Consider the following 24,636-nt stretch of genomic DNA (forward strand, 5'->3'; position numbering starts at 1 on the left):
CAAATGTGTTAGATTTGAATGGGTCCTAAAAGAAGTCTATTTTTATACCAAATAGTGAGGCTAGGGTGTCAGGTTAATTTTTTATATTCTCTACTACAGTTCTTCCTTTGAGTTAGCACATTTATGATTGTACCTGGTACCAAAAAAAAAAAAAAAGGAGACTAATTCAACCAAACTGTGTTTCCCCTATTTCCTATATTCTTACAATTATATATTGCCAACGCATCTTAAAATATTTTATCCAAAGGACATTTCCATTTTTAATAAATATCCCCATAGATTCATATAACAAACTTATGTATAACTTATAAACTTAAATCATAACTTAATAGAACAAGAACTGAACTGAAATGAATAACCAAACACACGTTCAGTACTATATTGATATGCTGAGATTAACTGCCAAATTTCAAAATTATTTATTATATTCTCCAACTTTTACGTAGTAAAATTATGATGTTGTCATATATCCAAAGTAAACTAGTTTATTACTCTACCTATGTAGCTTACTTTTTACTTATCTACAAATGAAGCTTTTTATTTCCAGAGCCTAATTTAGGCCACTCTCTAAAAACAATTAATACTCCAGAATAAAACATTGCTTATGTTTTGTCAAAAATCAAGATCTATGCAACAAGTAATATAATCCCACTGAGATACTGGTTATAAACATGTTTTCTCCAAGAGATACAAGACAAAAAACGTTCTTTAGAATGGTAAAAGAATGCAACATGCATGTCAGACTTTTTTCTACAAAATTTATAAGAAAAGTTTCAAATTATATTTTTATGACACAAGCTACAATCAGTGTGTGTGACCCATAAAGCTTTTGAATTTGTATAAACAGAATATTTATGCATGAGAGGAACTATTAAAAGGGTGTTGTTTAAGTTAATAAAAAGTATGCACCCTACAGATCTAGTCTGAGTCCTTAAAACAGTTTAGGTAGTCTTCTGCTAAGAAGACTATAATTTTCCACATACGTTAAATAATAATAATGTCTAAACATATTAAAGCCCTAAATCCCACAAACACTCAACATTAAAAACCAAATGCTTTCTCCCATACTAAACAATTCGGAATTTAGCACTCATACGGGATTTAGCATTACAAAACAAAAATCTTACTATACCTGAATTCACGTCAAATATGTTCACAGCACTCATCTACATCTACACTTGCAAACTGTCGCATGATCAGTGTTAACAAAAAGAAGATTTGGCACATACATAAATTCCTCAAAATGTCCCTATGACTTAACACAACACTGTTAAGAACGATGATTTCAGCACCAATGTTAACCTGACAGGCAGCTGAACAAGGTGCTTCTTCTTGCAGCTTCACACGGTGTCTTCATGCACCTTGCCTGGGACGGAGGCACGTAAGGGGCCGTGCGGCAGTGCAATCACGTGAACGAACACCAGAGGGCACTCTTTCCACACAGCTCAAGGTCTTCCGTAGGCTTTGACCCGTTCGCGCCACATTCTTGAACAGTTTCATTTCCACTGGCGAACAGTGCCGTTGTCAGGGAATCTGTACATCTGTCTCCATATAGGAAGTAAGACATTCCCCACAGAAACCTCAAAGTGTAGCGAGGGTCCTTGAAAAGGAGAGGGTTAAAGTTAGTACAGCCTGCCCCACGCCCCATACCAGGGCTTCCAGAGGGGCCGTGTTCTTCCCTGCGACTCTGCAAATGCCCGCGACGGCGGCCCTTAGAGGAGAATAGCGGGGAGAAATGACTTGGCCGATTCATTTTACAACGCACTGCATGGCTGCAGCTAAAGATCTCCTTTCATTTTATCAAAACAACATAAGTCATCATTCATTCTCCTTTTATGAATTTGCCATGAAAAAGTTTCCACGTGGTTGGTAAAAGTTACATTTTACTCACTTAACTGAAAAACAGACTTTTCTATTCAATCAAAGATACATATTTATAGTGCATGCAGCAGACTTGATACCAAATATGTCCATTAAAAAATTAATAATTCATTATTACAAATTTTCATCCAGGCATTCAATTGGCTAATCCTATCAGCATTTGTGTAGACATGCAATGTATTGATAGTTATAAAAGATAATGCAGAAAAATAATACAATTTAATGTAATTTCTAAATTATTAGTGAAACAATATTAAAGGTATATTTGTGAGTAAAATGAATTAATTCTTAAATATTATGTAAAATGTAAGAATCAAATATTTCACAAACCACCATATAAAATACTTTAATTTTTTAACAAAGCATACGATTCTAAGTTACTCAGAGACAAAAATCTCATCACATAATAAAAATGGAAAATGAACTTGATATCTATTCTAGGAAAAAACTTTAGATAATGTACACTTTCTAGAATGAGAGAATATCAGAGTTATGAGGACATTCAGTGCCCATCTGATTCAACACTTCTTAATATATTCTATATAATGCTGTAGTATCTAAGTGACCCATTTAAAAAGTACATTTAGAAATCACAAAGGAAGAAACGCTTAAATTATGACATCTCACAGGTGGAAATGACCTTAAAATATTTCTCTAGAAAAACTATCTACACATCCTGGAATGGTTGGACAAAAGAACATAGTCATAAAGATTAGCTAAGGATATAATTTTTACTTGTTAATTTTTTAAAAGTTAGCTCAGGATTACTTCTTTGTATTTCACTCAAAACTTCCAAATAAAAGTTACTATATTGCTCTATAAGAGATATAAATGGGAAAAGCAAATTATTAACTTAAGTCAAGGACTTTCATTATGTTTTAAAGTAAAAGAAAATTAAAATAGTGTACTTACCACATACTATGTATCTTGCTAGGAACTTTACAAATGTTATCTTATTTAAATACCATACCACCCCCTCAGTATTATCACCTAATTTAAAGATGAAAAAAACAGAAGTTGAGAGGTCCAATTTACTGGCCCAAGGAAATATGGTAAGTTCAAGATCTGAGATTTCAATCCTGTTTAGTCTGGCTATAAAGCCCAAAATAGTTCTATCATGTCACATTTATGCTAAGTAAAGAAGAGAATAAGGAATTCAGTAAATCATACAGTAGTTGATAATCATCTCCATATTAAATAAAACTCCAAGTGCCATCAACATTCATATAATCAAGTAATAAACTCACTTGTATATACAATTTGTCATATATCCAAATTTTAGAATTGAATGGCAGTCCTTAAAAATGTTAGGGAACCTGATCCCTTTTTGTCACCAGAAATTATGTTAGAATAAACCCAAGAAATACTCTGGGTTTTTTTTTTATTTACCCTTGATTTCCATGACTGTCTTCAATTTTAATAACCACAATTTAGCCTCCACCCCTCTAATACTAAGTTTTCCATCATGATCCAAAAAGGGAAAAAATCAAAGCAATTACTAGCTCAGGCTGCCTGGGAAATGGCAAACACATCTGTCAACTCAAACTTCTCATGCTCACATAAAATTAGGAGCATAGGTTTTGAGCTAGTCCACTTTCCACTACTAAGCAACTGTATTACACTGGGCAATCACTTACCCTACCATTCCTTATTTCTCAACTGTAAAATGTGTGGCTATGAAGATTGGAAGATAATACTTGTACAGTGCTTAGAATAATGGATGGTCCTAGTATGTACTCTACACATTTAGTAGTCATAGTGATAGTAAGTGAGAAAGATCATTTCAATCAATGATTCACCACTCAATAAGTGGTGTTGGAATATTGGTAGCCATTTGAAAGAAAGAAAGTTAGGCCCCCTACTTCACATCATTCTCCAAAACAAATTTCAGATGGAGTAAAGAACTAAATGTTTGAACAAAATTATAAACATAAACTTTACAATGTAGGAGAATTATGCTTATTCTAGGAAAAGAAATCTTGAGACCACAAAAAGAGAACAAAAACCATAAAGGTTTGAGTTCAAGGGATAGACCAGAAAAATGTTTGTATGTGTATAACAAACTGAGGATCAGTCTCTAGAATATAGACACACACATGTACACACATATAATCATCACTACAGAAATTTTTTTGTAATCAAACAAAAACAAAGCAAATGCCCATCATCAGCAGGGTTGGCTAAATTATATGAAGTCCATACCATGAAACCTGTACAATTTCAAAAGGAAAATATAGAGCTATGGGAACTGAAATAAAAAACTTAAGACATATGGTTTATACAACAAAGAAAATAAAACATAAACAGTACATATCTTCTCTACTAGTACATGCATACAATTATATTCACATGTATGTCTGTATGAATGAATGACTGTAATGCATAAACAAAAGCCTGGAAAATACATACCAAACATGAAATATAGGTTACTTTTGAAAAGAGCACTAGTTTGAGTGTGACATTCAAAAGGGACTTTGCTTTATCCATAATGTTTTAAGTTTTACATAATGAAGAGTCATATATTACTTATGTAATTAAAATTACTTTTTAAAAACCTAACTTAATCTCTATATCTGAATTGCCTAAACTTTCGTGCAATTCCAAAAAAAACTCTCATTTCAAGGTCCAGGATATCTTTCAATCCTGTTTTTCAAATGAAAATATTTGTATACAATAACAAAGTTCAATAAATTCTTGATTTAAAATAGTAGGGCATAAATATACTTATAGCAGAGAATAAATATGTACTACATATGAGCTACAAACTCCTATGTACTACATATGAGCTACAAACTCCTATGTACTACATATGAGCTACAAACTCCTATGTACTACATATGAGCTACAAACTCCTATGTACTACATATGAGCTACAAACTCCTATGTACTACATATGAGCTACAAACTCATACGTAGCTATAACTTACTCATGTTCACTACTGTATAGAATTCCAAGTCTGTCTGAACATACCGCATCTTATTTATCCCTTCTACTGCCGACAACATTTTTGTTCCAACCCTTTACACTCACAAACACTGCTCCTGTGAATGTTCCTGTACATGACCCCTGGCACACATATGCAGTCAAGAGTTTCTCCATGAGTCATGGGTAAAAGTTAAATTGCTCAGCCCTATGGTATGGGCATTTTCAACTTTCCTAAGTAATGCTAAATTATTTTTTCAATTTAGTTGTACCAATTTATACTTCAGTCACTCTAAATGCTCAGAAGCAGGTGATATCTTTTTTTTTTTAATTGCCCCCAGAGGGAATATCCTGAAAGCACAAACTCCAGGGGAAAAAAATTGCCAATCTGGTAGGTAAGAAATTTTCTCTCTCTTACTAACTTCCTGTTCCCTGGTAATTAATGTAATTATGGCTTTCTTTACATATTAATTGGCCATTAGCACTACTGTCAAGTCTTTGTCCATTTCCTCTTTTTATTATTTGAGTCACAGTTTTTTTCAAAAATATAGTCTGATCTATGACCATACCACCCTGAATGTGCCTGATCTTGTCCAAATATAGTCTAGAAATTAATCTTTTATATTTATGCATATTAACAAATATCTTCCCCCAATTTATACATTAGTTTTTACTCTCTTTAAGGTGTCTTTTGCTGAACACCCAGCTGAAAGAGTAAATTAAGGTCTTTACTTTCTTGGTGATCTATGAGGCTAAGACACCAAGTATGAAGAAGACAGAAGTAGGATACGGTGTCTGAAATAAATGACATGTGGAATTGTCACTGTGAACAATGGTGAATACAATCAATTAAAAATAAGTAAAGATGCTAAATGAAGTGGATAAAGCAATACTGATGAACTTATCTAAAGGTGAGTAAAAGATATGAATGCACAAGGACAAAGGAGAATGGGACAGGAATCATCAGTGGACAGAAAAATGTTAATATACAGCAATATAAAGTCCCTGCAGAAGTGTATACCAATGAAAAGGGATGTAATTTGCCCTGCATACTTCCTGACTGGAAGCAAATGATAAACGTAAGGGAAAAACTGGTTTTGATAGTGTGTTGAGGCTACCAGTTTGTGTAGTTAGTCCAGGATCAGCAAACTACAATCAGCAGGTCAAATCTGGTCTACTCATCTGTTTTTATACAGCATACAGGCTAAAAATGGTTTTTATAATTTTTAAAGACCAAGAGATATTTCATAATACATAAAATTATACAAATTCAGATTTTAGTAACCATTAAAATTGTTTTATTGAAATACAACTGCACTCATTTCTGATATTGAACTATCTTTGCATTCCGAGGATAGCATTCACAAGGTAAGTGAGCTTGTACTCTTCTGTTCTGGTACAGTATTCATCTTGTTTAGCAATAGGATTACACTGGCCTCTGTAAATAAGCTGTGTACAACTTTTATTCCTTCTATTTTCTGCAAGAATGTAGATAACAGAGGAACTCACTCTTCCTTGAAAATTTGGTAGAACTCACTTGTAAACCTCTTTTGGGCATGGAGTTTTTTTGGAAGAAGGGTCTTTAATATTCTAATTGTTTAAAAATAATTACTGTCCTATTCATATTTCCTAATGTCAATTTTGATGTTTTATATTTAGGAATATATAGCTGTTCATAAAAAACTATCTTGTTTTTATAAGTCTATCTCATCTCTATTATTGGGAGTTATTTCTTCTATATTTTACTTGTCTGTCTTAACTTTTTTCTTAATTAGTTTGCCAGCAGTCTATTCATTTTATCTCTCCAAGAAACCAGATTTTGTTAATTTTTCATAAACACAATTTACAATTTTATTAAGAGACAGAGCTTTGCTCTGCTACCCAGGCTGCAGAGCAGTGGCATGATAGTGGCTCACTGGAGCCTCAACCTCCTAGGTTCAAGCGATCCTCCCACCTCAGCTTCCTGATTATTTTTATAGAGCTGAGGCCTCGCTATAGGACCCAGGATGACTTACAAAACGTAACAGTATTTCTTCACACCAGCAAAATGAAATACCACGGTCAAAAAAGATACCCACATATGACAGCCCTAAGATAACAAGTATTTAAGAATTAACCTAAAAACATACAACCCTCCTATTGAGAAAAAAAATTTTTAAACTCTAATAAAAAACAAAGAAGATGATCTCAATAAATGGAAATACTATATGTTTTGAGGTGACATAATATGTCAATTATTCCCAAATTAAATTCTATATTCAATTAAATCCTAATAAAAGTTATTGTCAAACTCTTTGAGGAATTCAGTAGACATACTCTCAAATTTCTACGCAGAATAAAGTTCCATGAATAGCTCAGTTAACTTTGAGTAAGAAAAGTAACAGAGGAAACTATCTCTAACAGATATTAGGATATACTACAAAACCATAGGGATAAAAAAGGGGGGAGGGGCTCTGCTGTAAGAACAGATAAAAAGGCCAAGGAATCAGAAGAGTTCAGGGTCAGATCCCTGTACACTGAAAATGTAATACATAATAAAGGTGGCACCACAAATCAATGAGGAAATAATGGATTTTTTTAGTGGATGGTATGGTAAAAATTGACTTATTACACTGAAGGAAAAAAGCACACCTGAAATCCTATCTAATTCTAAAAACAAAAGTAGACCCTAGACCAGGGGTAAATAATGGCCTGAATACCAGATGCCTGTTTTTGTAAAGAAAATTTACAAAAACTTTTATTGAAACAAGTCATGCCCATTCTTTTACATATGTCTATGGCTGCTTTTGCACTAGTGTAACAGAGATGACTAGTCTGCAACATCTGAAATATTTACTACCTAGCCCTTTAAAAAAATGTTTGTTGACTCCTGCTATAGGTGAATTAAAGACCTTAAAACAAAAGGAAAAACTAGAAATGTAGCAGAAGAAAATATACCAGAATATCTCTTGATCCTGGTGTAGTAGAGAATTTCTTTTTTTGAGTTGGAGTCTCACTCTGTCGCCCAGACTGGAGTGCAGTGGCCGCTCCCGGCCACCGCAGCCTTGACCTGCTGGGATCCGGCGATCCTTCCGCCTCAGCCTTCCAAGTAGCCGGAATTACAGGAATGCACTACCACGCCTGGCTGATATTTTGATTTATTGTAGAGATGAGGTCTCGCTGCCCAGGCGGGTCTCGAACCCGCGGGCTCAGGCAATCCACTCACCTCAGCCTCCCAAAGGTGTGGGATTACAGGCTGAGCCACCGAGCCAGGCTGAGAATTTCTTTTTTTTTTTTATTATGAATCAATATTTTTTATTATGATTTTGTGGGGTACAGTTAAGGGTTAGGTGTACAATTACGTTTCATTCAGGCACCCTGTTGATAAGAGGTGAGAATTTCTTAAGTAAAATCCTTAATTATAAATCATAAAGCAAAATCACTTTAAGTTGATTACATCAGAATTAATTATTCTGCTCAACAAAGGTCATCATAGATGATGATGACTGATTAAAAAAAGACTGAGAGAAGTTATCTGCAAAATTCAAAACAAAAAAGAGACTAATATTTTAATATATAAGAAACACCCATAATTTAATAAAAGAAATGTTAATACCAAGAGGCCAGGCATGGTGGCTCATACCTGTAATCCCAGCACTTTTGGGAGGCTGAGGTAGGAGAATCACTTGAGCCCAGGAGTTCAAGACCAGCCTGGGCAACATAGTGAGACCCTTCTCTACAAAATACAATTTTCTTTTTTTTTTTTTTTTTTGAGTTGGAGTCTCACTCCGTCACCCAGACTGGAGTGCAGTGGCCGCTCCCGGCCACCACAGCCTCGACCTGCTGGGCTCCGGCGATCCTTCAGCCTCAGCCTTCCGAGTAGCCGGAATTACAGGCATGCGCTACCACGCCCAGCTGATATTTTGATTTATTGTAGAGATGAGGTCTCGCCTGCCCAGGCGGGTCTCGAACCCGCGGGCTCAGGCAATCCACTCACCCCAGCCTCCCAAAGGCACGGGATTACAGGCTGAGCCACCGAGCCCGGCTACAATTTTCTTTTTTAAACTAGCCAATGTGATGGCATGCACCTGTAGTCCCAGTTTCTTGGAAGGTTGAGGTGGAAGGATCACTTGAGTCCAGGAGGTCCAGGCTGCGATGAGCCTGATCATGCCACTGCACTCTGGCCTGGGTGACAGAGAAAGACCCTGACACACACACACACACACGCACACACACACACGAAAGAAAGAAAGGGGGAAAACGTCACCAAAAGAAAAGCACCAAATTTAAAGAAGCAATCTGAGGAAATGGAAACCTAAACGTGTAACTCATATAGAAAGAGATGCTCAAACGCATTAGTAATCCAAGAAATACAAATTAAACTAACAATGAGATGTCACTTTACACTTTTAGACTGGCTAAAATTAAACAGCTAAAATTAGGCATTATATGAAAACCCTGTTTCCCCTAATTCTGGCATTAACTAACAATACTAAATGAAAAAGAAATAGCAAAATGTTTCTATATTTTGTCAGTATCTTATTGAATACAGATACCCAGCAGTCATTAGCTGAACTGAATATATAGCTATCAATGCACTAGTATTCACAACTTTCATTAAATAATATAATAAATACAACTAAATATTCACTAAGTATCTCTCTTTGGCTAGTTTTCTTAATTCAAGTGTTTGTAGGTCAGAAAATTAGCCAGAAGAAATTTAAATGTGTTATTGCTAATTTAAACACAAATTTTTACCTGAAATTGTGTCAGATATATTTTTAAGGACTTTTAAATATAGTATTGCAGCTTCTAAAATCACTGCCTTATTTTATTCTTGAATGAATTAAAAGTAGGTTATATATACATACACATCATTAGAGATACATTGAAGTATAACTGTATTTTCCATGCTCTCTTTAAAATAGTTTTACAATAATATATGCCAATTCATACATATACACACATATTACTTATAACTTCTGAACAAGCCTTTCCTTCTTCCTCCCTCTTCTGTTCTCAGTTACACAATGACAACAATGGCCCACAACAAAAACACAGGCAACCCCCTCCATATCTCTTTGTATGCTGCCACAGTTAATAATAACTGACTTGAAATTTTTGTCCTTTGCCATACGTACCTCTTACATCAACTTCTTCCTTCCCAACCGACAGACATTAATTTGGTTCAGATGCTGGTCTCAAGTTTAGATTGCAGTTCATGCTTCTTCTTCTTTTTTTTTTGAGTTGGAGTGGCACTTTGTCGCCCAGGCTGGAGTACAGTAGCACACTTATGGCCACCACAGCCTGGACCTGCTGGGCTCAGATGATCCTTCCGCCTCAGCCTTCCAAGTAGCTGGAACTACAGGCACGTGCCACCATACCCAGCTAAATTTTTGATTTATTGTAGAGATGAGCTCTTGCCAAGTTGCCCAGGCTGGCCTCGAACTTGTGAGCTCAGGCAATCCTCTCACTTTGGCCTCCTAAAGTGCTGGGATTATAGGCATGAGCTAGCAAGCCTGGCCACAGTTAATGTTTTTTAATTATTCTTCCTTCCCCTGTATCCTCCCTCCTTCTCTCAACCACTAATCATTCCTTCTATCCATCCAACCAGTATGTTTTGAGTATCTACTATGTTTCAGGTAGAGTACTTTATTTTATTGTTTGGGATACAGCAGTGATGAAGACAGGTCCCTGGCTCTTTCAGGGTCTTCTCTTGGTTCTTTACATATATTCCACATTGAACTATAAACAAAATTTCCCATTTAACTTCTCTGCCCTTTCCCAGTCCCATTCAAAAATATCCACTTGTTGTCTAGAGCCAACAGGATAAAAGCTCAAACTTCCCAGTTGGTTTTCCAAGACCATCCAGGATCTGACTCCTACCTTCCCAGCTGAATCTGCTCACTCCATCATATACAAACTTGTGTATTTATTCTTATATGCTTAAACTTCAGTCACCTTCAGCATAGTTTGATGCAATACACCTACTGAGATCCTTTTCCAATGTTCAAAACAGTTTTTGAACTCATCAATTTGGATGCCTTTTAGTGCTTCTGCTGTTTCGTCTCATCTGCTCCACATCAGCAGAATGTTTCCATTTAAGGACTTTTTTTTATCGTGGGGGGTGAGGGTGTTGGGAAGGAAGTCACTCGGGGTGAGATCAAGTGAATAGGGAAAGTGGGGTACAGGGTCATTGCTGTTTGTGGTCAAAAACTACTGAATACTCAAGCACAGTTTGGGCAGATGCACTGTTCTGGTAAGAAAAATGACTCACTGACTTGCCACAACTCGGATCATTTCTTCCATAAATTATGAGGCAACCTTCTCAAAACTTCCAGATAAAAACTTGGGTTGACCATTGGATCTGGAGGAACAAATTCCAATGTAGTACAAGGGGCCAACCTTCCAAAAGATAATTCCATTTTGGGGGGTCTCCCCTCATACTTCATCGAATCCCAAGTACCTGTTTAAAACCTGTCTATGGCAAAACGCATGAGCTACTATATGATAAAGTTAAAGGTTGAGTGCAGACACAACAAAAGCAGTTATAACAACTTAACACAAGATTAACACAGTAAAACCAGTAGTAAATGAAGAATAGGAAACAGATTTTTATGATTGTCTTATTATGCCACAAATACCAAGAGACATGGGGATTTCCTCCCAAGACAAGGGATGTCAGCCGGGCTCGGTGGCTCAGCCTGTAATCCCGCGCCTTTGGGAGGCTGAGATGAGTGGATTGCCTGAGCCCGCGGGTTCGAGACCTGCCTGGGCAGCGAGACCTCATCTCTACAATAAATCAAAAAATCAGCTGGGCGTGGTAGCGCATGCCTGTAATTCCGGTTACTCGGAAGGCTGAGGGGGAAGGATCGCCGGAGCCCAGCAGGTCGAGGCTGCGGTGGCTGGGAGCAGACACTGCACTCCAGTTTGGGTGACAGAGTGAGACTCCAATTTTAAAAAAAAAAAAAAAAAAAAAAAAAAGACAAGGGATGTCAATCATTCCGGAAAAGGTGAAGGAGGAAGGCTTTTCAACTATAAAGACAAGGCCTTCTTCTTCTCTCTGAGGCAAGAGTCAACTAGAAAGGAAAAAGTCTCTTCCCAAGGGACCTGAAACAGATCCAGCAGGAGCAGTGAGCTGCCTCAGACACCAGCAAAGGTCAATGCAAGCCTGTATTCACTGGCACTAACAGAGTAAATAGCACCACAGAAGAGAAGTCAGTCCCTGCCACAGCCACACTCAGGGAACAGCTGTGGCACTCTCTAGACTCAGCAGGATGTACCGAAGTTCTGCTAAACAAGCAGCAGCAGAAACCATAACTCACTCTAGGAGGCCAAGGCTGGAGTTGGGGCCTCAGTACGGTGTCCAGGGGAGAAGGCTAGAGGGAATGAATTTGAGGGCTTGAATGAAAATGCTCATGAGCAGCACAGCAGAAAACTTGCAAAACACTGTAGAGCGCCTCAAGTGGCTCATTTCTAGTAGGCCAGGGGAATCTGTGTCATCATAATTTGTATAAGAAGAAAGTGCAATCATAGGCAGATGACATCAAAGACCTAAGAACTATATTTTCCCCCATTTATGACAATTATCACTGTCACATTTTGGACCTTTCTTACTAGTTAGCAACTTTAAAGCAGAAACTACAATCATTAAAAGATAAATGTTCCCATTGACCTGATTTGCCTCTTGCCAAGTTTTATGAATTGTTCTATTTCCCACAAAATGAGTCTCCACATAGCAGAAGTACAACTATTTGTTCAATGAATAAATTTATATTTAAACTCTAGGTGGAGTGTGTAACATGCTGGAAAATATTCCACACAAAAGACTATCCTATTACATTTACAATAAGATGATAGCAATCAAAATAGTAAGTATACATAAAATTACGTTCTTAAGTGAAACTAAATAAACCTATGGGTAATCATTGCTCCAGTTACAGAAGCCAGAAATCCGATGCTGACGGCAATGATAAAGATTACTCTTCCCTGCCTATGCCTCTGTAGCATCACAAACATCAAGACTTCTGAAGCACCATGGACAAACAGAGAGGAGAAGAGAGCCCAGAGGAAGATTCAGTACCACATCTCTGAAAGAAAAAGCTAAGTGTCGGTCATTCTGTTGAGATACAACTTCAAAAAATTCAGTTTAACAAACAGCAAGCACCTGTAATTTGAGGGACGGTTAAGTGACAGAATACATATAAAAATGCCTCACACAGTACCTGACACACAGTAGTACTAAATAAATCATAAGGATTAACATCATCACTAATGCTTGATGGAGAAATAATTCCCTCCATGACTTCAAAAGGTAAGGCTATAATTTCCTCTAAATGTCCCCTATTATATAGCTGTCATCCATCAATTTTATAATAAATCCCTAATAAATTTGTAAACTTAGAATAAATTATAAAAGTGAATTATTGAGATAAAAATTCCCATTTTCTATACTTAATAGCAGAATTAAGTTTTTTTTGAGTCAGAGTCTCATTCTGTAGCTGAAGTGCAGTGGCATGCTCACAGCCACTGCAGTCTTGACTTGCTGGGTTCAGGTAATCCTTCTGCTTCAGCCTTCCAAGTAGTGGGAATTACAGGCGTGCGCCATCATGCCCAGCTAATTTTTTTAATTTATGTAGAGACAAGGCCTCACCATGTTGCCCAGGCTAGTCTCAAACCCCTGAGCTCAGGCAATCCTTTCGCCTCGGCCTCCCAAAGTGCTGGGATTATAGGCTTGAGTCACCACGCCTAGCCAGTATTAAGATATTTTTAAGCTTTCCCCCAATTCAAATCATTCCAAAAATCAGTTGATGCTTTTACCCTTTATGACTTTAAGAATTTCAGGCGATTCCCCTTGTGGTCCTCACCTTTGTATTAGAAAGAATCAGAGTTTTTTCTTTAATTCCTTTGCCTCTAGTCATCCTAATATTCCTTGCCCGGAACTATTCAAGCTCCATTATTCTTTCTCAACGTGTCTTCAATCCTTCATTGACATCTCAATTTATGTCCTATGACTGAGTACACCTTTCTTTCTGTCTCTTGCTTCTATTACTTTTTCTTCTGGCTCCCCTGCTATTTCCCAGTCAATCCATAGAGTTCCCACAGATGTCCTTGCGTTGACTCAATCTCACTGACCCTACTTGCGGTGAGGTATGATAGGGAAGGCAATTGATCCAAGCTAGGCTAATTGTTACCTTTTCCTGGGAATCCTGCATTGGGACCAATTAAGTGTCCGTAATCTTTGACCTTTGAGTGGTTGAAGCCAAAAGACTCAGGATTTATGAAGTCATTTCATCATCACATGATACAAGCCACAATACAGGAAGAAAGAAAAACAGATCCATCAAAGACAAGAGACAACCAAGTCCCCTACCAGTGATTCGTAAGGCTCTGACACATTGCTACCCTTAGATTTAATTTTATATCCTGGTGTCCTTGTAATACAAACCTTCTTTTTATGTAAACCAGTTCACATAAGGATTCTGTTACCTATAGCTGAAAAAGCTGACTCTAAAATGTTTAGATGTCACCTAGAGGATCATCCTTGATATGCAAATATATACATTTTTTGAGTTGGAGTGTCACTCTGTTGCCCAGGCTGGAGTGCAGTGGCACACTCACAGTCACTGCAGCCTCTACCTGATGGGCTCAGGTGATCCTTCTCCCTCAGTCTTCCAAGTAGCTGAAACTACAGGCACACACCACCACAGCCAGCTAATTTTGTTGATTTATTGTAGAGATGCGGTCTCACCAAGTTGCCCAGGCTGGTCTCAAACCTATGGTTTCAGGCAATCCTCTCACCTCAGCCTCCCAAAGTGCTGGGATTATAGGCATGAGCCACCGCACCCAGCCTAGGCAAATGCTCTATGGTGCAAAATATCTCATCTGTGATTTGTAATAGGTATTCACTCTCTATCGAGTGTAAAAGAAAAGTTGATAAAATAGCCATGAAATAAAGAAAACAAAAATGGATGAATTAAAACCTATTTATCCAACTGTCTAAAGCATAGATATACACTGTTGGTAGAAATGTAAAATGGTATAGCTACTATGAAAAACAGCATGGTGGCTCCTCAAAAAATTAAATACAGAATTACTAAATGACCCAACAATTCCACTTCTTGGTATATGCTCAGGAGAATTAAAAGCAGAATCACCCATATTCACAGCAGTATTATTCACAATAGCCAAGAGATGGGAGCAGCTCAACTGTCCATATCAGTGGATGAATGGAAATACGAAACATTGGTATACATACAATGGCAAATCATAGTTTCAAAAGGGAAGAAAATCTTGTCACATGTGAAAAAAGAAAAACACTTTATCTGCAAGTCCTGCTAATTGTCAAGGCCAGAGAGGCATTAAAGGAGACCATAACTATGTCCTGCTATGTCCTACCTTTGATCTGTGTATTCATCTCTTGAAACTGCTTGCTATTACCACAAATGACCTAATAGTGCTAAACGGCACTATAACCTACACCCTGTAGCTTAGCATGTATAGTAAATCACCAATAAATATTATTTCTATAAACCAATGAGAATTCCTGACAAATAATTTTGTATCAGGCAAATTCCTGTCTCCCTTTTCTGCCTTTAGAAATCAACTTGTAACTGCTGCTAATCGGAGTGCATATTCAAGACAACACGAATCTATGCTCCTGGCTTACAATCCTCAAGCTTGGCCCAAATAAACTCTCCACTTATACAAATTTTGCCTTCGTTTCTTTCTTTTAGGTTGGCATATCCTACAAGAATGAACTTTGAGGACATTTGCTAAGTGAAATAAGCCAGTCACAAAAGAACAAATATTACATGATTCTATGAATACAAGCTGTTTTGTCAAATTCATAAAAGCGGGAAGTAGGAATGGTGGTTTCCAAGGGCTGGGGAAGGGAAAAATGGGAATTTGTTGTTTAAGGGGTACAGAGTTTAGTTTTGCCAGATTGGAAAGACCTAGATGTCTATTGCACAAAAATGTCAACATAATACTCTCAAACTGTACACTTAAAATAATAAATTTTATATGTTCTCGTATAATAAGAAACCTATTCAGTCTGTGTCCCTGGTTCCTGATACAAATCTCCTAAAACCCTTGACATTTCCTGAATAATAGAAATATATTTTGTTATTTATAGCATGCCTCTTTTGATCTACCAGAGTTTATGCTAATAAGGTGACTTAGGGTGGGGTCCCTACATAGCCTCAGGATGGGGCTGGTCATCAGAAAGGTCAAGTGATTATAAGGTTAGAACTTTCAGCCCCACCCATGGACCTTTAGGGAGGAGGTGAAAGGGGAATGCTGAAGATCAAGTTCTAGAAAAACTCTTGAATTACTAAATTTGGTAAGTTTCTGGGTTGCTGAACACTGAAGGTGCTGGTAGGGTTTTATGTCCAGAGAATATGAAGCTCCAAGCCTACTATTTGCCCCGATACCTTGCCCCATATCTCTTCCACATGGTTGTTCTTAAGTTGTAGCCTTTATAATAAACCAGTAAACTTAAGTGTTTCTTACATTTTTATGAGTCATTCTAGCAAATTATGAAAACTTAGGAGGTGGTCATGGGGACCCCCAATTTATAGCCAGTCAGAAATATGGGTGTCTGAGGTGGGAATAGTTTGTAGGACTGAACCCTTAACTTGTGAGATCAGTGCTAATTACGGGTAGATAGCGTCAGGATTGAATTGAATTGAATTGAATTATCCAGTTGTCATCCTGGAGAATTACTCAGTGTGGAAAAGAACCCCACAAATATTGACACAGAAGTGCTCTGTGTGAAGGTAGAGAAAACAGTGAGTTGTCTCATCAGATGTGTTTCTTACAATATTAAGGATAAGTAAGCCAGGCTCGGTGGCTCAGCCTGTAATCCCACGCCTTTGGGAGGCTGAGGTGAGTGGATTGTCCGAGCCCGCGGGTTCGAGACCCGCCTGGGCAGGGGAGACTTCATCTCTACAATAAATTAAAAAAAAAACATCAGCCGGGCGTGGTAGCGCTTGCCTGTAGTTCCAGCTACTTGGAAGGCTGAGGCGGAAGGATCGCCGGAGCCCAGCAGGTCGAGGCTGCATTGGCCGGGAGCGGCCCCTGCACTCCAGGTTGGGCGACAGAGTGAGACTCCAACTCAAAAATAAATAAATAAAAAAAAATAAGTTAAATAAATAAATAAATAAAAATTTTAAAAAGAATAAATAAAAAATTTAAAAGCATGAATATAAATTAAAAGATAATTATTTTAAGATCATATGTGAATATAAAGTTTAAAACAAAACAAACAAAATCTCTCATTAAAAAGGAAGGAGGGTATGGTTACAAAAAAGCAACATGAAGGATCTTTGTGGTGATGAAATTGTATATTTTGACTGTGGTGGTAAATACATATACATGTGATAAAACTGTATAGAACACACATGAACACACACACAGATAAAAGTACAAATATACAAGTAATACTGGCAAAATCTGACTCAAGTTGGTGAATTGTATCAATATCAATAACCTGGATGTGATATTAAACTGCAGTTATCCCAGATGTTCCCACTGAGTAAACTGGATAAAAGGTACACAGGTTCTCTATGTATTAGTTCTTACAACTGCATATCAATCTATAATTATATCAAGATAAAAAGTTTAATTTTTAAAAAAGATGGGATATAGTAAACAGATTTTTAAAAAATTAGCTTTACCCTGCCAGATTCTTAAGAATCAGCACATAGAGTGGACTTGAAAATTTTAAATCAATTCAAGGAAGAGACATCTGGTATATTCTACAATGTGTGCTCAAATACCATAATTCTCAGTGGCATAAGAGATAGATGCTGGTGATTATGGAAAAACAGACAAAACTTGCCTATTAAAGGTTTTTCATTCCCAGCTTTCAGGGAAATAGTTCTTCTCAATTGTCATTTCCCAACAAATAGCTTCAAATTATAATAAATGCATTAAAATTTTTGAGAAAAGCTTAACTTGCTCAGAAGATATTTTTATATTAAAATATAAAATTTTCCAAAGTGAACCTACTAAATGAGAATAAAGGGAGCAATATATTGGGTAGATTTTTTCATCAAGGGAGCTCTTTTCAAGACTTACTCTGAGACAGTGAGAGGCTCTGCATCTACTACCTACTCTTCAATTTTAACAAAGTTGACAACCTGCCTTGTATCCCAAGTCAACTTCCAGAAGCTTTTATCAGATCTACCCTCCCAAAAAGTACTTTGCTTTGTGATCCTTATAATACAATTAGAAAAAATAAGTTCTTAACTGTATTTAACACTATGAACAAGAGATTATCTGACATTATAAAAAGAAGTTTATAGATATTTGACCTCAACAATAAATGTACCTAATAAAAGGAAAAGTAAATTTTAAGCTTAATGCTTTATAAAGCCCCAATATAACAAAATACAAGTAAGACAGAACCTCAAATGGTTCTCTAATGACCAGTCCAGAATTATTTCTTCAGCAGACTGAGCATGAACAAAGCACCCAAACAAATTTACTTTGATGTTTCTTTCTCTATTTATCGTGGAAAAGAATGAACTTTGCTGACAATATTTACAGTTATGTTATGCTCTGTGTTATTACTATTATTCTGAATTACCTGACAGATCAACATAATCTTGTGAGTGAACAGGGGCTCTAAAGGTTTTGATCCACTCAATACGCAAGTCTGTCTAAGATCCCAATCACTTTGGCAAACTATTGGATTAGTTCAGGAGAGAGCTGCAGGATCCTAAGGAATAGAGCCAAAACAGATGCCAAAGAACCTTAGAGGAAGAACAGATGACTAAGAGGACAGGAGTGGAATATATTCAGCCTTTCTGAAACTATCTACACTCTACAGCTAAAGTGAACACCCAGAGGTCTACAGTTTCCCCTTTCTACCTCTGTCACTCCTAATCCAAGCTTCTAGCAATTGGGTAACAAAGAAGGGAGGAAGTCAGAGGGAGGCTTTACTAGTGCTAAACAAATAACAAAACAAATATTTTATATTTAAAAAATATAATACACAAAACAACAGAAACTTTGAAGCATCTCATGCATACAATCACCTTCATTCATTGGAAAGGAACATCCCTTCTACTGGACACATCTCATAAAGACCTTTTGTAATTTTTTTCCCGCTCAGGGCTATCTATATTCTTCACCTTAAACTAATTTTGCCTTGATTGTTGCAGTGTGTTTACTCTTTGGTGGGGTAAGAGACAGAAGAGTTATGATTTCCTCCCACCTCCAGACAATACTAGAAATACTCTGCTCCCAGTCTGTAACTTTCAACAGTCCTGGTTGCCATGCCATTCAAAAATTATCTTCTGTGTTTTTGTTTTTAATCATTCACCAAAACTAATGATGGGAAATGAATTTTTTCAGATGCCTAGAAAATGTTAACTGAGTAAAAGCAAGTCAAAGAATGGAACATATTGTATGGTCCTACTTATTTAAAAAAGTGTATGTGTGTATATGTATAGAAAAAGTATAGCCAAATAGAAGTCTTAACAATGACTATCTTTTAGAGACAAGATAGGAGATGAATGACACTGTTTTTATATTCTATAGTGTTTTAAACAGTCTGAAATACTTTTTAAAAAATTTTACTGCAAATATACTATGTTGAAAAATCAGTTTTTCATATTATATTCTCTCTCTCTTTTTTAAGAGATGGGATCTCGTTATGCTGCTCAGGCTGGAATGGAACTCCCGGGGTCATGCTAGCCTCCTAACTCAACCTCCCAAAAAGCTGGGACTTTAGCTGCACACAACTGCAGCAGGCTCTCATTCTACTATGTAATTAATCAAAGGAGAAGATGCTCTACTTAAGCCAATGGTTCTCAGCCAGGGCTGCTCCTGAGAATTACCTCCAGAGCAGCCAAAACAATCTTTGGAGGTAGGAACTAGACAACTATATTTTTATCAAGTTTCTCAAAAAATCGGGATATGCAGTAGAGATGGAAATTACTAGGATAAAGCTGCATAAGAAGCTTTTATTTAAAAATCCAAAAATTACTAAAGCAATGAAAGCTTTCTTATTAGATAAAGTCTAATTATTTTTTTGCCCTCAAAAATATAAAGCAGCCAACTCTTCTAATAACGTCATTAGCAAGTCCACATTGAAAACTTACTATATATTCAATAACTCTGTCTCTCATACTGAAAAACCATACTTATAAGAGACTTCACTTGAGGGCTGTTCATAGTTTCTACCTTCTTTATAGAAATTGCCAATATAACATATTTAAACAATCTGTATCTGTGTTCAAATTAGGTTATTTCAAGCTTTTTTGTTATCCCAGCAAGCCTAATAAAGTCTAAAACTTGCTCCCATAAGTTACTCACGGTAGTGACTTCTGAATTTGGATACACATTCCACATTAGGCAGCTTATTTCACTCCCAGGGAGATGACAACTTATAATTTGGGAAAGTGCACCAGGTCAGGGGTCAGAAAAGTATGGCCCATGAACCACATCCAGCCCACTACCTACTTCTATACAGTCTGAGCTAAGAATAGTTTTTATATTTTTAAATGGTTGAAGAAATCAAAAGGACAGTATTTCATAACATGTAAAAACTACACAAATTCAAATTTCAGAGTTCATTAGTTTTACTGGAACATAGATAATGCTCATTTATAGTAGTCTAACTTCTTTCAAGTTAGAATGGCAGAGCTGAGTAAGCTGTGACAGAGATAATATGGCCCACAAAGTCAAAAATATTTACTATTTACTAAAAATATATTTTTAATTTTAATATTTAGTACAAAATAAAAATATTTTACTATTTACTAAAAATAAAACACTACTCAAAATAGAACATTTATTACATTTACAGAAAAAGTTTGCTGACTCCTGTTCCAGATTATTATTATTATTTATTGTTATTATTATTATTATTTGAGTTGGAGTCTCACTCTTCTTTCCAAAGCCTGACCCAGATTCAAAACTTTTGGGTATCAAGAAAGTATTTTTGTAAGCACAATCAAGATATTCCTGATGTGAGTATATTTGCCTGTTTCAAGGCAATGTGCTGATGCCTACAACAAACATTTTAAGATACATTATTATAAAAGTACATGTATAAAGAGAAAAAAATACATTCTAAAAAATTAATTTTTTACCTTTGTTTGTAATATCATTTATGTACATGTTGAAAATTTTCATAGTCTAATTGATCAGCCTTATTTCTACCATCAAATCCGGTTGCCCTTAATATGGTAAGGAATCTTGGATAGTTTCTACATTCCTAAAGAAAAAAATTTGTCACTTTTTTTTTGTTGTTTTGTTTTTGAGACAGGGTCTCACTCTGTCAACCAGATTGTAGTGCTGTGGCATAATTACAACTCACTGCAGACTCGAACTTCTGGGCTCAATCCATCCTACCTCCTCAGCCTCCCAAGTAGCTGAAAGTACAGGTGTGTGCCACCATACCCAGCTAATTTTATAGAGATGGGGTCTGGCTATGTTGTCCAAGTTGGTCTCAAACCCCAGGCCTCAAGCAATCCTCCTACCCTGGCTTCTCAAAGTGATTGAATTACAGGCATGAGCCACTGTGCCTGATCAAGTTTTTTACTTTTAAAGAAAAATTATGCCCCCACAAAATAGTAGAAGCTGAAACTTAAGTAGACTAGATAAATGTTGCCATGTAAAAACATCATGCCTATTTGGATGTTCGGTAGTTTTCACATCAGTTTGAGATAGGAATAAAAAGTATAGCACTTTTTAATAATGGATTAATTGTGCTTTTAAACACTGCTTTACAAATAAATCTTAATCTCAGCTTCTATTATAAAACTGAACAATCCAGAGATTACAAAATGATTTTTATACACATGAGTAAAATATAAGAGTTTTCATTAATCATACCTTTTCATATGTGGCTCTATCACTATGCCACCTGGTCACAGCCTCTGACATGCAGCAAAGAAATCTCCCATATTGACTAGCTTCATTTTCAGTACAGCTTGCAACTGTGTAAATTATGTCAGAGAAAACCTATAGGAAAAAATGTTTGAAAAATAAAAACAAATCAAGGTCAATATTAGCTGAAAATATTAAAAGACTATGTTATAAAAAATAATAATGAACAGGTAAGCTTAGTCAAATGATGTTTTCCCCTTTTATATTCATGCTTACAGAGACCTTTGGAGATTTTGGCTTTTATGGGGAAACAGCACAGTCATAAAGCAAGCCCCCAAAAAAGAATTTTTATAAAGAAATTTGACTTACAATGATAGAGAAAAAACTATCATTATTTTTACATAATAGCTTCTTAAAGACTTAGCCATACATATTACTGGGATTATGGAGGCAGTAAACATAGGCAAAGCTGAAAGAATTTAGAAAAGGCAGTGGACATGCTGTAACATACCATTATGTTTTTAAGGCACAAAATGTAACTTAATATAAGAAGAAAGCCAGATGCAAAATCTGTGAATATAACCATACTGAAAAGCTTCTCTGCTTTTATGTATGTGAAAAAGCGTAAGTTTTGTTTGTTTGATTTGGTTTGGTTTTTTTGAGGGGTGAAGATTAAGAATGGAGAAGAGAGTTCTACCTATTATGATACAACATGTAAACTCAAATGCTTAGTTAATAGTTTAACCTTGGGTGCTTTTTACGTATCAGGTACTATTCAAAGTGCTTTTTACGTGTAGTAACTCAATCCCCTCAACAATCTTATGAAGCAGGTACTTATACTTTACAGATAAGAAAACTGAGGCAAAAAGAGGTTAAATAACTTGCCAAAGATCATATAACTGGAAAGTTGTAAAGCTTGGATACAAATTCAGGCACTTGGCTCTTGAGTTCATGCTTTTAACCACACACACCAAAAAATACCTCTAAAGACTATAGTGCTTAGCTATCTTTGTGTGAAAATTTGTTTAAAGCTGCAATAAAAAGAACTTACTCAATCATGGCAAAGAAGTGTGGAAAAATTTGGAGTTTTCTGTTGATGTACCAATTCAACAAAATGAGCACAGTAAATGCATCAATTGCTGAAAAAACACATCAAGGAAATATACACAGCTGTAGAGATTTTGTGATGGTCTCATCTTTGGTAGACTCTAAATATAAGGAAAGAATGTATTAAGTGGTCAACTTCATCCACAAGTACCTCAAGACACTAAACATGAAAACATATTAACCTTAGTGTAGAGAATACTATGAAACCACAAATTGTAGTTTGTAACCAAAAGGTCATGCCTGTGATAATACTATCATTTTTACTCTGTGAACATTTTCCTATCTATAATTTATCCATAAATATTATTTTATACAGAAAAGTTGAAAGACAAGCTGCCAACACTGTAGTTATAATTAATTTCACCAGCAGTGAAATTAATCAGTTCCTGCGGTGAACATGTGAAGTTAATTCTGCATTAATGAATAACTAAGGAATGGGATAGTGAACACTGAGTTGAAATACAAACACCATATACTTGGACACCATCTAAGTTACAAAGTTCTGTTTCTGCAATTGAACAACAACAGAAATGTAACAATTGCAGCAACTTACTTGCTAAAAGTCAGTTGTCCTTTTCCAGTTTTAATCTCTGTAAAACTCTCTGTAAATGCTCCATCTGTTTCTTTTTTTCTTCAAGAAGCTTGTCCTGAAGGGCAGTACAACACTCCTTCTCTTTTTTCTTTTTATTTGGAAGCTACAAAGAATAAGTAAGATACTTTTCTGACTATGTGCACATCACCTTCCTTCTCTGAATTAAAAAATTTAAGAGACAGATACTGATACTTTATAATTACTTCCACATGGATATAGGTCAACTCGGATGTGATGCTTTTACCTCCATTCAACAAATTCAGAACAGTGCCAGAGAGACTTTGTACCCCATCAAAACAGGCTAACTTCTCAACATTGTGACCATTATTCTTAGGCAAGGAGTCATGTTTGACTCTTCTTCTCCTGCACTACCACACTTGTTTAAAAGTTCGGTGCATCCCCACTACCTTTACCATAGTCTATGCTTTCAGTACCTCACAATAAATTACCCAAGAAGCCACCCAGCTGTCTTCAGTCTAATATTAGTCCTTCCCCTATCAGAAGTATCCTTTACACTGCTGTCATTAATACTATTTTTTTTGGTAAATATATGATCTTTAAATTTTAATTTGGTAGAGAATGTCATATTTTAAATTTAGATTTACTGAACTATTGGCATTTGTGAGGTATAAACAGATCTTTAATCAGAGTTGATATTTTATTTTTATTTTTTATTTTTTTGTGCATACCCTCCGTTTTTTTTTAAACATATTTTTATTTTTAAATTGTGGGGTACAGTTAAGGGTTAGGTAGACAAATATGCATTGTGCAGGTACCCTTGTTGATGAGGTGTACCCCTCATCCCCAGGCAGATATTGACTACCGTTAATCTCACCTCCCTTTCCTTCCCTGCCCCCCACCATAGTTTCCTGCCACTGTCAATCCTTTTCTTATAGTATTATGATAGTTACTCAAGGGCCACTTATGAGTGAGAACATGTGATACTCAGATCTTTGTTTCTGTGAGAGATCACTCAGAATTATAAACTCTAGTTCCATTCAGCTTGCTGCGAAATTCATGATTTTGTTCCTTCTTTATAGCGGTGTAATATTCCAGTGTGTACATGTGCCACATTTTTTTAATCCAGTCCTCTTTTGATGGATAGCATGGTTGGTTTTATAGAGTGATTGGAGTTCTTCAGAGTATATTCCCAGTAGGGGAATTGCAGGGTCATATGGGAGGTCGATTTCTAGAGCTTTTAGGAATCGCCACACTGATTTCCACAAAGATTGCACTAGTTTACACTCCCACCAACAGTGTAGAAGTGTTCCCTTTTCACCACATCCTCTCCAGCATCAATTATTTTTTG

General features: G+C 36.2%; 1 pseudogene; it reads right to left on the reverse strand.

Annotated features, from left to right (window-relative positions):
• Positions 1 to 1,405: 1,405 nt before the first annotated feature.
• Positions 1,406 to 24,636, reverse strand: part of LOC103264751 — a 38,221-nt pseudogene continuing 14,990 nt past the window's right edge.

The sequence above is a fragment of the Carlito syrichta genome, unplaced genomic scaffold (genome assembly GCF_000164805.1).
Source record: "Carlito syrichta isolate Samal-C Ts95f unplaced genomic scaffold, Tarsius_syrichta-2.0.1 Scaffold305707, whole genome shotgun sequence".
NCBI classification, from domain to species: domain Eukaryota; kingdom Metazoa; phylum Chordata; class Mammalia; order Primates; family Tarsiidae; genus Carlito; species Carlito syrichta.